The sequence below is a fragment of the Anomaloglossus baeobatrachus genome, chromosome 6, assembly GCF_048569485.1.
Source record: "Anomaloglossus baeobatrachus isolate aAnoBae1 chromosome 6, aAnoBae1.hap1, whole genome shotgun sequence".
NCBI lineage: Eukaryota > Metazoa > Chordata > Amphibia > Anura > Aromobatidae > Anomaloglossus > Anomaloglossus baeobatrachus.
Window position 1 is genome coordinate 349,402,857 of NC_134358.1, and position 19,186 is coordinate 349,422,042.

Consider the following 19,186-nt stretch of genomic DNA (forward strand, 5'->3'; position numbering starts at 1 on the left):
TCTGGAGCATCCAGGACAGGATCGCAGACCAGAGCGTCCTTCAGCCGGTTAAAAGCCTCATCACAGGCTGGAGTCCAGATCACCAGCCGGGGCATTGTTTTCTTGGTCAGGTCAGTAAGAGGCTTGGCCACAGTGCTGAAATGAGAAACAAATTTTTGGTAATAACTGGCAGTGCCCAGAAAAGCCATAACTTGTTTCTTAGTTTGGGGTACAGGCCAGTCTCTAATAGCCTGGATTTTGGCAGGCTCAGGACGGAGCTTCCCTCCTCCCACTCTATGCCCTAGGTACTGGACTTCACCCATCCCCAATTGGCATTTATCGGGTCGAATGGTTAGGCCGGCTACAAGAATCAGGTCCAAAATAACGGCTACTTGATTCAGATGTTCCTCCCACGTCTGGCTGAAGACGGCGATATCATCCAAGTAGGCACAAGCAAAGTCACCACATCCCCGGAGGATCTGGTCCACCATTCTCTGGAAGGTAGCAGGGGCATTTTTCATTCCAAAAGGCATGCTTAGAAATTCATACAGACCAAAGGGGGTTATAAAAGCGGACCGTTCTCTCCCTTCCTCCGTTACAGGGATCTGCCAGTATCCCTTACTGAGATCCAAGGTAGTGACATATCGGGACCCAGCTAGTCGGTCTAGAAGTTCGTCAATACGAGGCATTGGGTAAGGATCGCTGACGGTATGGTCGTTTAGTCGCCGATAGTCCACACAAAATCGAGTACTCCCATCCTTCTTGGGTACTAACACCACAGGGGAGGCCCAAGGGCTTTGGGAGGCCTGGATTACCCCAAGCTGTAACATCTCCTCCAGTTCGTGCTGCATGGTGTTTCGAACTGATTCAGGTACCCGGTAAGGAGCCTGTTGTATGGAACGGATGCCCTGAGTGTCCACAGGATGTTGGGTGACGGTGGTTCAACCAGGTTGGGATGAGAAAGCAGCCCGTCTCTGTTGAAGTACTTCCAGCATCTGGATTTTCTGTAAGGAATCTAGGTGATCTCCCAGGGGAACCTGTTCCACAGTGGATGGGACTCTCGCTGCTTCCACGAAATTAGGTAGAGAGTCCTCATCCTCTTGACCATCTTCTGAAGCCCACCGACAGCTTGCTATCATTGGAATGTTCCGGTCATGGTACTCCTTAATCATATTCACATGGACAGTCTTTTGCCTTAGCCCCTGATCATCTAAATCAAGAAGGTAATTGGTATCATTCAGTTTTCTGAGAACCCGGAAGGGACCCTCCCATGTGGTCTGCAGTTTATTCTGCTGATGGGGAACAATCATTAAGACTTGTTGTCCTTCTACAAACTCCCGATAGCGTGCTTTACGGTCATACCATGTCTTCTGTCTGGTTTGAGCCATACGCAAATGACTCTGGGCAAAACTAGCAAGTTGGGCCAGGGTTTCTCGCAGCTTTAGGACATAAGGGACAACAGGGGCTCCTGTATCTTCAACTTGCCCCTCCCAGTATTCCTTGAGCAGGGTTAAGGGTCCTCGGACCTTTCTTCCATAAAGTAGTTCAAAGGGGGAGAACCCAATGGACTCCTGGGGAACTTCCTGATAGGCAAACAAGAGATGGGGTAGGTACTACTCCCAGTCTGAATCTCGGTCCGTGAAGGCCCTCAGTATATTCTTCAGAGTGCCATTAAATCGTTCACAAAGTCCATTTGTTTGGGGATGATACGGGGTCGTTCAGATCGCTCGTACTCCACAGGTGCACCACAGACACTGGACCAACTCTGACATGAACTCAGAGCCTTTGTCCGACAAAATCTCACTGGGGAATCCTACTCTGGTAAAAATAATAACCAAGGCTTCGGCCACTTGGCTGCAGAAATACTTGACAAGGCCACGGCTTCTGGATATCGGGTGGCATAGTCCACAACAGTGAGAATGTACTGCTTTCCAGATTTACTTGGTTTAGCCAGAGGTCCAATGATATCAACAGCTACTCTTTGAAAGGGTTCTTCTATTATAGGGAGCGGTTGCAGGGGTGCCTTTGGGTGATCTCCGGGTCGCCCTCTACGCTGACATATGTCACAAGTTCGGCAGAAATGCGCCACTGCTTGGGAAATCCCCGGCCAATAAAAAGTTTGAGTCAATCGTCTCTCGGTGCGGGTTTTGCCTTGATGGCCAGCAGTAGGAATGTCATGAGCCAGGTGTAATAGGGGAATTCTGTACTTCTGAGGAACAATCAGCTGTTTGCTATAAGTCCAGGGCTTATCTAGGGAGTCGGCATTGGCAACCCGATACAGAAGTCCATTTTCTCTGATAATTCTTTCTCCGTTCTCCCCTAGCTGCCCTATTTCAGCTCGAGCTCTAAAACTAGCAAGGGTGGGGTCAGTCTCTACTTCTTGTCTAAACTGAGCTTTATCCCAAGTAACATTCATATTATCCCCACAAGAAGAATCACTCACCGGCTGTAATGGCAGTTCTGGTGGCCTCATTTCCATGGATGGGTTGTACACGTCCACATGGGCTGCTCTCTTGGCTTGACTTCTGGTTACCGCACCGACAGAGTGGCAATGAAGATTCCCCACATCATTTCCTAGAAGAACGTCTGCAGGGAGGCCGCTCATCACACCGACCACACATTGTTTGGCCCCAAAGCCATAATCCAGGGTCACACTCGCTCTTGGAATATATCTCTGGGTACCTCCTGCCAGTTCAATGGCAATTCCTGGTCCCTTTTGAATTGCTTCTGGTTGAATTACTCGGGGATCGGCTATGGTGAGGAAAGCCCTAGTGTCACGGAAGCCAACAACTTTTTGGCCATCCAGCAGGACCTCCTGTAGATGTTTGTGCTGAAGATCAGAAGAGCAGGTGGCTGGAGCTCGCACCCCATAGACTCTGGGTAGGGGAGCCAGGATATCTGAGTCACTTGGCAAGTCATCAGGCACAGAATCCAGCTCTTCTCCTGGTGAAGGTGTCTGTAGATAATGAACAGGCAAAGGCGGGCTATAGCTGTTCTGCCTCCGAACACCTGGACATTGGAATTGCATGTGCCCAGGCTGCCCACATCCATAATATCTGCGCTCTGGGATTCTTCCTCCACGTCGTATTCCCAAAAGTGGAGCAGGAGTAATGCAAGGCACAGTCACACGAAGGTCCCCATGAGTTGACGGTCTAGGGTGATGGTAAACATTGGGGCCAGAAGGACCAGGGGCCGCCAGTGTTGGGGGCTGGTGTTTTTTTTCTCACTGAGTAGTAGTTTTTTCCACTGAGGCTTGATGGTGAGAGCCTCATCAGCTAGAGCTGCAGATTCCTCCACAGTGGCTGGTCTCCTTTCACGCACCCATTCCCGGATCTCAACGGGGCACTTGAAGTAAAACTGCTCTTTTAGAAGGACCTGGAGGACAGTCTCCAAGGTTAAGGCCTCCAACGATGCCACAGATGTTTGAGTTTGTGGGCATACATCTTGAAAGACACTTCCTCATCACATGCTAAAGTACGAAACTGAGTCCTGTAAGTGTCTGGCGTTACAGCATAATGTTCTAGAATAGTCTGTTTAATATCCGCATACTCACAGTTCCACAGTTCCATAGCTCTATAGGCTGCGGCAGCTCCACCCTCTAAGAGCCCAACCAGATGCCGGACACGCTCCCTTTCTGGGACTTCCATTAATCGACACTGATGCTCAAAGTCCTGGAAGAAGCCCTCAATGTCACCAGCAGCCTCATTAAAATGCTTGAAGTCTTTGCGGGACACTCTGGGAAGTTCCCTCATGGTGGGTGCTGGGGTTACAGTCTGTCTGGAACCTCTCGCGGCTTCCACAGCGAGCTGCTTATCCAGCAATGCCATCTCCTCCATCCTGCGCTCCTTCTCTTTAGCTCCACGCATGACCTCCATCTTATATTCTATGGTGGTCTCCTCTCCCAGCAAGGCCATCTCCTCCTCGTACCACACAACCCACTGACTTATTTGGGTATTTACCTCCGACTGCCGTCTTTCTTCCGTTTGCTGGGAGGATCCTTCCTCAGCGTCATTTTGCGAGCAAACTCCTTCCAACGCCTCAATCAGCTGCTCCTTGGAGAGTCCCTTTTAGCTGACTCCCAGTTCATGGGCCTTTGTTTGTAGGTTCACCGCAGTCCAGTTCTTGTACTCTGAAATTTTGGTTCCAGCTGTTGATGGGCCGTTGTCCTCCATTCCTTCTGCTCTGATCCCACCGCTACCAACCAGTTTGTGACGGGGTGTACAGCAGAGCAAGGAGAGACAACAGGCCGAGGGATGATCCAACAGGTTTACTAACAGGATTACAGGAACAGCACACGACAAGTCCAAATAAAACAGATTCGGGGGCACCTCCCGATAATCCAAAGTGCCAGATCACGATGTAATAGTCCTTTTCAGAGTCCCAGAAATCCCACACAATCCACTGGACGGCGAGATCTGTCCGCAGAATCAGATCTCACTCCCTTCCTCCTCAAAGCTCAGCTCCCAACTGCACTTAGAAACAGGAGTGTATTGTCTGAGCTCGTGGGCCCGCCCCTCAAGGGTAGGGGTCTATGCAATGGTTGGGCCCACTAGAAGATTCTAGAAGGTTGGCTCTGAGATGTCTACGGGTTTGTGTAGTTCGCGTTATCCACTGCTTACGAAACAATGGGAAGTTCCCCTGGCTGTGTGGACAAGAGATAATTGCATTATGGGCCCAGAGACACAGGAGATGGGGGGAAGGTATGGTTACTTATATCCCAAGACATTTTAAAGTGTTCAGTAAGTACAACCAAAGGAAAGTTACGTCACATCCTGACATAGTATTACAGCAAATACAGTGAGAAGGTAAAATACATCACATGGCATCTTATACTAAAAATATGGGATGGAGAAAAGCACATACATCATGACAAGTTCGACAGAGTAATATGAGTTGGAGTGTAAACCCAGCAATCCGAGAGCCTGTACGGATCACCCGGGCAGATTTCAAGCCATTTGATGAGGCTTCCGGAGATGTGGAGGGGCTCTTCAAGGACTTTGAGCAGCAGTGTGCCGTAATGGAGGTGCCCCACTCTGGCTGGGTATGTTTGTTAGTGCACCTGAATTGAAGCCTGGCAGTGGCTTATCGCACCATTGACTCACAGCAGAATCGGATTACAACATTGAAAAGTGAACTATCCTGGATGTGGAGGGGTTCTTCAAGGACTTTGAGCAGCAATGTGCTGTGATGGAGGTGCCCCACTCTGGCTGGATGTGTTTGTTAGTGGGACTCCTGAATGGAAGCTTGGCAGAGGCTTATCGCACCATTGACTCAGCAGAACCAGGATTACAACATTGTAAAGCGGACTATCCTGGATTACCATGCCATCACCCCAGACTCACATAGGGCACAGTTCCAAGACCGCCCATGCACCACGGGGGGATCGTTTAGGATCATAGTATCATAGTTTTTAAGGTTGAATGGAGACTCTAAGTCCATCTAGTTCAACCCGTAGCCTAACATGTTGATCCAGAGGAAGGCAAAAAAAACCCCATTGTGGCAAACAAGTTCCAATGGGGAAAAAATTTCCTTCCTGACTCCACATCCGGCAATCAGACTAGTTCCCTGGATCAATACCCTGTCATAAAATCTAATATACATAACTGGTAATATTAAATTTTTCAAGAAAGGCATCCAGGCTCTGCTTAAATGTTAGTAGTGAATCACTCATTACAACATCATGCGGCAGAGAGTTCCATAGTCTCACTGCTCGTACAGTAAAGAATCCTCGTCTGTGATTATGATTAAACCTTTTTTCCTCAAGACGTAGCGGATGCCCCCATGTTCCAGTCGCAGGCCTAGGTGTAAAAAGATCTTTGGAAAGGTCTCTGTACTGTCCCCTCATATATTTATACATTGTGATTAGATCCCCCCTAAGCCTTCGTTTTTCCAAACTAAATAACCCCAAGTTTAATAACCTGTCTTGGTATTGCAGCCCACCCATTCCTCTAATAATCTTGGTCGCTCTTCTCTGCACCCTCTCCAGTTCAGCTATGTCCTTCTTATATATCGGTGACCAGAATTGTACACAGTATTCTAAGTGCGGTCGCACTAGTGACTTGTACAGAGGTAGAACTATATTTTTTTCATGAACACTTATACCTCTTTTAATACATCCCATTATTTTATTAGCCCTGGCAGCAGTTGCCTGACACTGTCCACTAAAGTGAAGTTTACCATTTACCACCCATACACCCAAGTCTTTCTCTGTGTCTGTTTTACCCAGTGTTCTACAATTAAGTACATAATCATAAATTTTATTTCCTCTACCCAAGTGCATGACCTTACATTTATCTACATTAAACTTCAATTGCCACTTCTCAGCCCAATCCTCCAATTTACATAAATCTCCCTGTAATATAAAATTATCCTCCTCTGTATTGATTACCCTGCAGAGTTTAGTATCATCTGCAAATATTGAAATTCTACTCCGCATGCCCCCAACAAGGTCATTTATAAATATGTTGAAAAGAAGCGGGCCCAATACTGACCCCTGTGGTACCCCACTATGAACTGAGACCCAGTCCGAGTACGTACCATTAATAACCACCCTTTGTTTCCTATCACTGAGCCAGTTTTTAACTGGAGTTTTTAACTTTTAGGTTTTTTAAGTTTTTTTTAAGTCTTTTAAGTTTTTAACTTTTAGGATGTATGCCCATAAGATCTCCCAGGCATGTTGGAGATGGCTGGAAGCGTAAAATGCCTTCACTGTGGAAGACAGGTATTTCTTATAATAATAATAATAATTTTATTCATTTATATAGCGCTATTAATTCCACAGCGCTTTATAGAACAATTTCTTTACAAGTGTCCCTCAGAAATCTGGGAATGGGTCAGAGAGCTCACACCATGCACCTTGGATGGAGCTGCAGCCCTGGCCGATGATGCCCTTACTATCCGACCGCAATGGAGGGGGCTTCTGGACAATAAGCCAATAAGCCTGTTCCTCTGCCCCGGCCCTCTGAAGTTATATCTGCCCCTCCAACTAGCCACAGGCCTATGACAACCAGGGTTCACAATCCTGGGCCCCAGCAGTTCCGACCATGCCCTGTGGGAATCACAGGAAGGAAATGTTATGGGCACCTGGGCACCTGCAATCCAGTTGTCCAGCAATGACTTGGAGGAACCCACATTTCTCCACCTCGTCCGGTGCATTTTTTGCATTCCATCCCGCCTGAGGAAGAGGTACTACCACCTCCACTGAAGTGTACCTGGAGTGTACCGCTGACCCCTGCATCAAAGATGTCTCAGTTGGAATATATGGGCTCTGGCCTTTGTCACCAGGGAAACCTGGGCACCGGCAATCCAGTTGTCCAGCAATGACTTGGAGGAACCCACACTCCTCCACCTCGTCCGGTGCATTTTTTGCATTCCATCCCGTCTGAGGAAGAAGTACTACCACCTTAACTGAAGTGTACCTGGAGGGAACCGCTGACCCCTGCATCAAAGATGACTCTGTTGGAGTATATGGGATCTGGCCTTTGTCACCAGGTTCTCCTGCTGCCTTCTCCAGAAGAACATTGGAAGGAGTACGACGCAGAGGAGATGTTATTGATGTGGGCAGCCTGGGCATTTGCAAAACACTTGCCCTGCTGGTCGATTGAGGAATGACTTTGCAACAAATCGACTTGTTCATTTTCTACAGCCAAATACAAGGAGGGAAGAGTTCTCACCCATTCAAGTTGCCTTGCTTTATGACTCAGACACTCATGGACGGCCACTAGGGGTTTATGGGGGGCGAGCCACAGCCCCAAGTTCCCTTTACCATCAAAGTAAGCACTTACAGGAGGTTGTGCTGGAAGTACAGTCATTGGATTTTGTGACTCCGGGGCATTTCTCACGATAGCTGATCTCCGAGTGGTTCGGACAGAGGCGATACATCATGGACCAGGGATTGTTATTGAATTGGATGAAGGACAAAGGAGGAATATCCCAAAGGTGACTGTAGATCTGGACTTTGGCTTTGGGTTGAAGAAATGCGTGGTTGGGGTGATGAGCGGCCTGCCTGCAGATATACTCCTAGGAAATAATGTGGGAGATCTACAATGACGATTTGTGGGTGCAGGAAACACAGTTTGAGTGAAGGAGGACACAAAGGGTAGCTTGTCCCTCCAACCCTACCACTTTACAAGGAACTATCCACAGCTGAGCAACATGGACTTAAGTGAGGTGGCCAGAGGTGTGTGTAGACCTCATGGCGTACTCACTTATTAAGAAGGAGGGAGATGTTGTGATGGTGTGAAATATCTCCAGATTACCTTATCAAATTAACAGCTAGAATTCCAAAGGTTTACAAAGCTGTAATTGTTGTGTGATGGTTTGATACTGTGGGTTATGTACCATTTTGTGTGGGTTCATGTTTTGGGTGTGGTGGTCTGTCTATTCGATATATTTTGTCCTGTGAAGTCAGGTTATATCCCCTTGCTGTGCTTCTGTCCGTAGGTCTGGGGGAGGGAGCCTGGAATCCCCCCAAACTCTGTTTACTTTGGGAGATTAATCATTCTGGGTGAAACTTACAAGAGAGAAGAAGAAAGATTGACCCTCTGAGTGAGATGCTGTGGCTGCGGCCAGCACCCCAGAGAGAATGTGAGACACCCTGATTTCCCAGGAAAAGGACTGCTGGAGGATTATGACTTATCCCCGGGACATTTATCCCATTACTGGACTATTTTACCGTCTGTGTGATAGATTATTTAATGGTCATTCTGTATTGCATGGAATAAATATGCTTTGGATTGTTCACTCATCTCTCGCTCTGTTGATTGCATGATATCGGAAACGGGCCCCTTCACATGCTGCAAAGGGAGCATTCTTTGACAAAAGCAAAGTTTGAAGGAAAAAAAATATTATTTCAAGTAAAAATCATTATTTCTAACCTAGTCAATGTCTGGACTATATTTTCTTTTGACAAATAAAAATATGATTTTTCATTGAAAAGACAAAATTGGCTGGGTGACCCCAAACTTTTGAACTGTAGTGTAGATATGCCATGGAAAGCATATTGTGGAGGGCTGAAAATAGAAAAGTTGTAGATATAACTGGATATGTTTTGAACGCTTCATGCATTGTTAATTTCGGTTGATGTAGAAACAGACTGAGAAAGGAAGGAAGGAAAAGTCTTAAATAATTTTCTGACAAATGGAGTTGAAAAAAACACCGAGTTTATTTAGAACAACTCCAAAATAACATGGGGAACATTATATTGAAATTAAAACAGAATTATATTAATAAAAAAAAATTAAAAAAAAGAGAAAATTGACAACTCAATAATGAAGCAAGCATATTTTCAATTCTTAAATTGAGTCTCAAAGGTACACAGATGTTGAGAAACAAGATCCAAAAGGCTTCCCTATTTTGTAGGATTAATTCCTTATCTTCTTCACGTAGATTTTTGTGGATACATTACTTTATTTTGTGTACATCACTGTGTATATAAAGCCCCCGTCATATTAAGCAACTTACCAGCGATCCCGAAAACTATGCGACTATGCGGAGGTCGCTGGTGAGATGTCACACAGTTAGACCTTACCAACAACTCAGTAACTATACAGGTCGCAGTAGCTGTATAACGATCTAGGCTGTCATTGGAACCCTGTCACACAGTGTCAAACATAGCGATGCGTCCTGCCCAGCACCTTTGAAGAAAATAAACCAGAACAGTATGTAAGGATCAGCAATTTCACAGCAGGGGCCAGGTCGCTGCTTAGTGTCACACATAACGAGATCGCTGGTGAGACCCCTATTACGTCACAAAACCTGTGACTCAGCAGCAATCTCCCTAGTGATTTCGTTATGTGAGAAGTACCCCTTACCCCTGTGCTTTGACATCATTGTGTGTATTACCCCTGGGCTTTGACATCACGGTGTGTATTACCCTGTACTGTGACATAACTGTGTATATTATCCCTGTGCTATGACATCACTATTTGTATTATCCCTGTGCTGTGACATCAGTGTGTATTTCCTCTGTGCTGTGACATCACTGTGTGTATTTCGCCTGTGCAGTCACATTGCTGTCTGTATTACCCTTGTGCTGTGACATATAGTGTGTATTACCTCTATGCTAAAATTATTGATTGTTCTCAGTGAGAGAAACAAAATTATAATCTTTTTGTGATACCTTTTAATGGCTAACTAAAATAAAATAAAACGATGTTACGAAATAAGCTTTCGAGACATCTTAGGTCCCTTCATCAGGCGTGGTATGACAAAATATCTGAAGAAACACAAATATATACACAAACAGAGCAGAGCGATGGCATAATAAAAGGACATTCAAATAAACAAATACTGAGCTTAGAGAGTGAATCCTTAATTAGCTTTGATTAATGGTGTGAAAGTTTTATTGTCCCAATATCCATGTAGGATCAGAGGTCTGGTGCCCTAGCACTCCCTGGAGCAGACTCCTCAGATTTTGTAGTGGGACATAAATCCTCCTGACAGGTTGAGTCCTGTGTCCACAGAGTTAAACATTTTAATGAATTTGTATTCCCAGACCCTTTGATGGTTCTGTGATCTGAAGTTGCCTTTTAATATGACAACTTCCATATGATTTATGTTGTGTCCTGAAGCACAGAAATGTTTGGCCACAGGTAAATGGGGTTGTTTGTCTGTAATTGTGTGGCGGTGAGATCTCATCCTTGCTCTCAGTCTCTGTCCTCTTTCTCCAACATAGAGGCCCCCAATATGACATATAGTGCACAGGATTAAGTACACTACGTTGCTGTACACTGCAAGTGGCGTAGTCGTCAAAAACTATTTTATTTTCTTTTATTCAAACCCTCCTTTTTATTTCGGACCGACCCCCGGGGTCACGAAACCAGGCATCGGCCGTGACCACGACTCCCCTGAGTGTCATACGCCCGGGACAGAGTACCCCAAAGCCCTGGGGCATCACATGTGTATTACCACTGTGCTGTGTGATCACCCTTTGCTGTTACATCAGTCTGTGTATTACCTCTGTGCGGTGACATCATAGTGTGTATTACCCCTCTGCTGTGACATCACTGTGTATTACCCCTTTGCTTTGACATGAATGTGTGTATTACCTCTGTGCTGTGACATCACTGTGTGTATTACCCCTTTGCTGTGACATCACTGTATGTATTACTCCTGTGATGTGACAACACTGGGTGTATTACCCCTTTGCTGTGATATCACTGTGTGTATTACCCCTGTGGTGTGACATCACTGAGTGTATTACCCCTGTGCTGTGACATCATATTGTATATTATCCCTATGCTGGGACATCACTGTGAGTTTTACCTTTGTGCTGTGACATCTGTTATGATCCGGTAACCTTAGAAGATTACAAAAAACTTCCATTGGTGAAAAAACATCAAGAAACAGGAGTAGTTGGAACCTGGGCTGACCGCAATCCCCTGACTATCAGACCACACTAGAAGTAGCCGTGGAGCGTTTGCTAAAAACCTAGACGCCACATCATAGCCTGAGAAACTAGCTACACCTCATAGAATGAAATGAGGAAATCTACCTTGCCTCAGAGTAGTCCCCAAAGGAGTAGGTAGTCCCCACATACTAAGATTAGGAAAGGCGAGGCCCAACTAAGTTGATACAAAGAAAAGGAAAGGAACTGATTGTGGTCAGTACAAAATCCCTGTAGAAAAATACCAAACTCCTGATAGGAAAAAAGGCCCTTGAGGTCATACGACCTCACCCAACTATATCAGGTACTCCTGTAAATAATGGAAGAACAAAATACCAAAAACACACTTCAAAAAAAGGGCAAATAATCAAATCAGACAGGGATAAAATCCCTTTTCCTGCAGGAGAGCTAGCACAAGGGAAACCCCCATGCTCGCAACACAATTAAAACAAAACTTCACCTGTAAGAAAACAGACACAAAGCAAAACAAGGAAAAACAACACCCTAAGGTGTAAACCAGGAACCAAAGCAAAAACTGAAAACCTATCTACAGAAGTCTTGCTCAGGGATACAGGGAAGGACAAAGGTCCAGGCCAGGAACAGAGACCAAGGAATATACAATTATAACCGGTGTCAGCCAGGCAAAAAAGTGCTCTCCTATATAGACCAGACTTGAATGCAATAGGACTTCCCCAATTTCGAATTAACACTGACACCTGTCTGAATCACAGGCTCAGATTCAGCTCCCCTACCATTCCTGGCCACCAGAGGGAGCTTCAGAACAGCACCCACACAGACGACGTTCAACACAGACATCCCTATGTGTATTACCCTTGTGCTGTGACATCAATGTGTGTATTACCCCTGTATTGTGAAATCACTGTGTATTACCTCTGTGCTTTGACATTACTGCGTATATTACCCCTGTGCTGTGTCATAGTGTGTATTACCCTTGTGCTGTGACATCACTGTGTGTATTACTCCCATACTGTGACATCACTGAGTGTATTACCCCTGTGCTGTCACATCACTGAGTTTATTATTCCTGTGCTGGGACATCACTAAGTGTATTATCCCTGTGCTTTGACATCACTGTATTATCCCTGTGCTGTGACATCACAGTGTGTTTTTCCTCTGCGCTTTGACATCACAGTTTGTTACATCTGTGCTGTGACATCACTGTGTGTATTACCCCTGTGCTGTGACATCAGTGTGTATTACCCCTGTGCTGTGACATCACTGTGTGTATTATCCCTGTGCTGTGACATCAGTGTGTGTATTACCTCTGTGCTTTGACATCACTGTGTGTATTACCCCTGTGCTGTGACATCACTCTGCATTACCCCTGTCTGTCACTTTACTGTGTGTATTACCCCTGTGATGTGACATCATAGTGTGTATTACCCCTGTGTTTTGACATCACTGTGTGTATTATCCCTGTGCTGTGACATCAGTTTGTGTATTACCCCTGTGCTGTGACATCACTGTGTGTATTATCCCTGTGCTGTGACATCACTGTGTATTACCCCTATGCTGTGGCATTGTGTGTTTTGCCCATGTTCTGTGACATCACTGTATATATTACCCCTGTGCTGTGACATTATTTTGTGTATTACCCCTGTGCTGTGACATCACTGTGTGTATTATCCCTGTGCTGTGACATCACTGTGTATTATCCATGTGCTGTGATAGCACTGTGTGTATTACCCCTGTGCTGTAACATGAATGTGTGTATTAACCCTGTGCTGTCACATTACTATGTGTATTACCCGTGTGCTATGACATCACTGTTTATTACCCCTGTGCTGTGACATCACTGTGTGTAGGACCCCTTTGCTTTATTACCCTGTGCTGTTACATCAGTCTGTGTACTACCTCTGTGCTGTGACATCTTAGTGTGTATTACCCCTGTGCTGTGACATCACTGTGTGTATTTCTTCTGTGCTGTGACATTACTGTGTGTATTACCCCTGTGCTCTGACATCACTGTCTGTATTACCCCTGTGCTGTGACATCATAGTGTGTATTACCTCTGTGTTGTAACCTCACTGTGTGTATTACCCAAGTGCTGAGACATCAATGTCTGTATTACCTCTGTGCTGTGACATCACTGTCTATTATCCCTATACTGTAACATCACTGTCTGTAATACCAATGTACTGTGACATCACTGTGTGTATTACCTCTGTGCTGTGACATCACTGTGTATATTACCCCTGTGCTGTGACATCATAGTTTGTATTACCCCTATACTGTTACATCACTGTATGTATTACCTCTGTGCTTTCACATCACTGTGTGTAATACTCCTGAGTTGTGACATTACTGTTTGTGTATTATTCCTGTACTGTGCGAAGTTTGACCATAGTTCCTAAAGCTATAAAGGGGGTTATAATCGTTATCCATATATGGGGGAGATAGATGTGAAAATTTATATTGCGTTTGGGGAGGAGCATGAAGGACGACACCGCTACTTTAAGCTCAGTTCACATTGCAGATTTTGGGGGATTTGCAGTGTAAACTGATTGGTCTTTGTGCAGTGGGCTTTGCGCAATAACAGGATGTTGGTTATATTTAGACTATGTGGTGATAATATTTGGTCGTGGTGTTGCAGCATTATTTTGCAATGTGTAGTATTATTTGTCTTGATATGGTGGGTGCTGTTCAGTAACACTAATATGTGTTATTTGTTAATTGTATGACTTTTTTGTCGATGTATTACTAAAAAGAAATGTAGATATTTATAGACTTGTATTAATTATTTTTATGGTGGCAGCTGATTCCACTGTTTGCAGGCACTGCGGTGCTCTGCTAGCGTCAGGCCCTGTGGTGTTTAGCGAGTGTCAGGCACTCTTACTTTGGCTGCCACTGGTTTGTACTTTTCTAAAGGGGGCTTTACACGCGGACGATATTGCTAGCAATTTCTAGCGATATCGAGCGTGTAAGTACCCGCCCCCATCGTGCAAGCGAAATCGTGTGATCGCTGCCGCAGTGAACATTATCGCTACAGCAGCGTCACAAGCACTTACCTGGTCGGCGTCGGCGCTGTGACTGCCAAACAATCCCTCACTCAAGAGGGAGGGACGTTCGGCATCACAGCAACGTCACCGCGACGTCACTAAGCGGCCAGCCAATCAAAGCGGAGGGGCGGAGCTGAGCGTGATGTAAACATCCCGCCCACCTCTTCCTTCCGCATTGCGGCCGGCGGCAGGTAAGGAGACGTTCCTCGCTCCTGCCGTGTCACACACAGCGATGTGTGCTGCCGCAGGAGCGACGAACCACAACGAAAAACAACCCTTACCGATTTTTGAGTTTGGGACGACCTCTCCATGGTGAACGATTTTCCCCATTTTTGAGGTCGCTTAAGGTCGCAGGTACGTGTCACACGCTGCGATATCGTTAATGACGCCGGATGTGCGTCACTAACAATGTGACCCTGACGATAAAACATTAACGATATCGTAGCCCCCTTTAGAGGTTCTTCAAGGTAAATATTACAACGTTGTTCTATTCACATCAGTGGTACAATGCTGTAATCTAATATATAAAGCTCAGTGTGTGTGTGTGTATGTATGTATGTATGTATGTCCGCTAAAGGAATCCGCACCGTCGCATTTACAATCACAAAATCACATAGACTGTTTGGGCGGGAAAATGTAACCCCGTGCTTTTCAGTTACTCTAAAAAAAATCCTGCAGCTATTAAACTGAATGGAGCTGGGAGCTATAGGCTATGAATAGCAACTGTCAGTGGTTGCTATAGGAACAAAATAAACTGTTAGTATAAGATAGGATTGACGTATAGAGACAAAAAAAGACAGACAGACAGAGAGAGACAGACTGAGAGAGAGACAGACGGGCAAAGAGACAGCCCTGGAAAGAGACAGACGCCCAAAGAGACAGACGCTCAAAGAGACAGACGTCCAAAGAGACAAACCTGGAAAGAGACAGAGTGGGCAAAGAGACAGAGTGGGCAAAGAGACAGACGGAGAGACAGACGGAGAAACAGACAGCTGGGCAAAGAGACAGCCGGGCACGAAATTTTGCACAGACACTGCATGTGACTCAGGGAACATCATAGACTATGTTTTGATGGGAAAATTTAACCCTGCGCTTTACAGTTACTATCCAAAATCCTGCCTCCATTAAACTGAATACAGGCTACAGGCTATTATTAGCAACTGTCAGTGGTTGCTATAGGAACAAAATAAACTGTTCGTATAAGAAGCTTATGTGTGAAGTAATATGATGGTGGGGAGACGGATAGAGAGAGAGACAGACATGGAAAGAGACAGACGTGGAAAGAGACAGACGTGGAAAGAGACAGACGTGGAAAGAGACAGACGTGGAAAGAGACAGACGTGGAAAGAGACAGACGTGGAAAGAGACAGACGTGGAAAGAAACAGACGTGGAAACAGACAGCCCTGGAAACAGACAGCCCTGGAAAGAGACAGACGCCCAAAGAGACAGACCTGGAAAGAGACAGACCGGGCAAAGAGACAGACCAGGGAAAGAGACAGACCGGGCAAAGAGACGCAGAAAGAGACAGACGGAGAAAGAGACAGACCTAGAAACAGACAGCCGGGCAAAGAGACAGCCGGGCAAAGAGACAGCCGGGCAAAGAGACAGCCGAGCACGAAATTTTGCACAGACACTCCATGTGACTAAGGGAACATCATAGACTATGTTTTGATGGGAAAATTTAACCCTGCGCTTTACAGTTACTCTACAAAATCCTGCCTCCATTAAACTGAATACAGGCTACAGGCTATTAATAGCAACTGTCAGTGGTCGCTATAGGAACAAAATAAACTGTTCGTATAAGAAGCTTATGTGCGAGGTAATATGATGTTGGTGGGGAGACGGATAGAGAGAGAGAGACAGACGTGGAATGAGACAGACGTGGAATGAGACAGACGTGGAATGAGACAGACGTGGAAAGAGACAGACGTGGAAAGAGACAGACGTGGAAAGAGACAGTCGGGCAAAGAGACAGCCGGGGAAAGAGACAGACCTAGAAAGAGACAGATGGGAAAAGAGACTGACAGAGACAGGCAGACAGGGACATAGACAGGCAGACAGGGACAGAGACAGGCAGACAGGGACAGAGACAGGCAGACAGGGACAGAGACAGGCAGAGAAAAAGACAAAGACAGATGGGGAAAGAAACAGACCTTGATAGAGACAGATGGGGAAAGAGACAGAGAAATAGAGACAGACAGGAAAAGACACAGACAAAGAGATGGACAAAGACAGACGGGGAAGGAGAATGAGGGGGAAAGAGCCAGCCGTGGAAAGAGACAGCCGTGGAAAGAGACAGACGGGGCAAGAGACAGACGGGGCAAGAGACAGACGGGGCAAGAGACAGACGGGGCAAGAGACAGACGGGGCAAGAGACAGACGGGGCAAGAGACAGACGGGGCAAGAGACAGACGGGGCAAGAGACAGACGGGGCAAGAGACAGACGGGGCAAGAGACAGACGGGGCAAGAGACAGACGGGGCAAGAGACAAGACTGGTCAAGAGACAGACTGGGCAAGAGACAGACGGGGCAAGAGACAGACGGAGAAGGAGACAGACGAGGAAGGAGACAGACGGGGCAAGAGACAGACTGGTCAAGAGACAGACGGAGAAGGAGACAGACGAGGAAGGAGACAGACGAGGAAGGAGACAGGCGAGGAAGGAGACAGACGGGTCAAGAGACAAGACGGGTCAAGAGACAGACGGGTCAAGAGACAGACGGGTCAAGAGACAGACGGGTCAAGAGACAGACGGGTCAAGAGACAGACGGGTCAAGAGACAGATGGGTCAAGAGACAGACGGGGCAAGGGACAGACGGGGCAAGGGACAGACGGGGCAAGGAACAGACGGGGCAAGGGACAGACGGGGCAAGGGACAGACGGGGCAAGGGACAGACGGGGCAAGGGACAGACCTGGAAAGAGACAGATCTGGAAAAAGACAAACCTTGAGACAGACGGAATCCGCACCGTCACATTTACAATGACGAAATTTTGCACAGACACCCCATGTGACTCGGAACATCATAGACTATGTTTGGATGGGAAAATTTAACCCCGTGCTTTACCGTTACACTCTAAAAAACCTGCTCCATTAAAGTCAATGGAAGTGCGAGCTATTAGGTTATTAATAGGAGCTGTAATTATTTCCTATAGGAACAAAATAAATTGTTAGTATAAGAAGCTTCTGTGTGAGGCAATAAGATGTCGCTGGGGAGACGGATAGAGAGAGACAGGCAGACAGGGAATGAGACAGACAGAGGCAGAGAAAGAGGCAGGGAAAGAGACAGAGACAGACGGGGAGCGAGACTGACAGACCGAGAGAGACAGACACAGACAAAGAGACAGGAAGACACAGAGAGACAGACAGAGAGACTGATACAGACAGACAGAGACAGATAGAGACTGGGAGAGAGACAGTTACTATCCCAGGCAATGCCCAGGTACTACAGCTAGTACTGCTGTATAGTCGGCCGATAGATGGATGCCCACAGATGTGACAATGACCTGTCCTAAGGATAAGACAGGAAACTGTAAAGGTTGGAAAATGTAGTTGATGTTGTGCAGTGGACTAGTCAGAAATTAAATTTTATTTTACTCCTAAATCTATCTAAATAAGCAATTTATGTTTTTTCTAATATACTCTAATTAAAAATTCCCTATCCCTCCCACACTTCTCTAAATGCTTTATTTTTCATATTTCCTCTTTGATGTTGCTTTGTTTGAAAATCCCAGTGCATGCTTGGAAGCTCAAATGAGTCATCATCAGGGGGAAAAGTCTGCGGTAATTGCTGCAGCCTCTGCCCCCTTCCTGAAATGAATTGTCATCAGTGACGTCCATTTCAGAGGCTGGGCTCGTCCCTTCTCTATTGAGTATACTGTATGCTGTCTGTCAATTACAATGGATGCTCAGTAGAAACTTATAACTGTGCAGAATTCTTCTCAGTGCACAATGGCAGCGGACTCACTTGCCGGCTCTGATTAGAAGTGACAATCCGGCAACAGACCGCACTGTCAGTGCATGTGGTAGGTAAGGACGAGCAAGCAGAGATCAGCACCATCCCCGCAAATGACATCACTTCTGACCATAGCCAGTGAGGGAATGCACTTTCATTGTGTACTGAGAAGAATAGTGCACAGTGACAAGATTCTACTAAGCATCTGTTGGAATTGACAGCTGGTGCATGCTAAGTAGAACAGGGATTAGCCTGGCCCCTGAAATGAAGGTCACTGATGATGCTTTATTTCAATAAAAGGGCAGATTTTCAAACAAAGCATCTGTAATGTCCACAAAGTGTAAAGAATCCACGAGAGTAACTTCTAATGCCGGGCTTTACACGTTGCAACATCGGTAATGATATATCGTCGGGGTCACGTCGTTAGTGACTCACATCCGGCGCCGTTACCAACATTGCAGCGTGTAAACCCTAGGAGCGACGATCACCGATCGCAAAAACGGCAAAAATCGTTGAACGGTGACACATCACTCCTTTCCATAATATAGCTGCTGCCACCGGTACAATGTTGTTTGTTTGTCAACATCTTCTTACCTGCGTCCACCGGCAATGCGCAAGGAAGGAGGTGGGCGGGATGTTATGTCCCGCTCATCTCTGCCCCTCCGCTTCTATTGGCCGGCCGCTTGGTGACATTGCTGTGATGCCGAACACACGTCCCCCTTGAAGGAGGGATTGTTCGGCGGTCACAGCGACGTCGCCGACCAGGTATGTGCGTGTTAAGCTGCCGCAGCGATAATGTTCGCTACGGCAGCTATCACCAGATATCGCACACACGACGGGGGCAGGTG

The 19,186-nt window shown here is 46.2% G+C and overlaps 1 protein-coding gene across 10 annotated transcripts in view; it reads left to right on the top strand.

Annotated features, from left to right (window-relative positions):
- RECK (reversion inducing cysteine rich protein with kazal motifs) overlaps positions 1 to 19,186 on the top strand; it is a 1,668,523-nt gene that overhangs the window by 1,158,582 nt on the left and 490,755 nt on the right. The gene's annotated exons all lie outside the window — the stretch shown is intronic.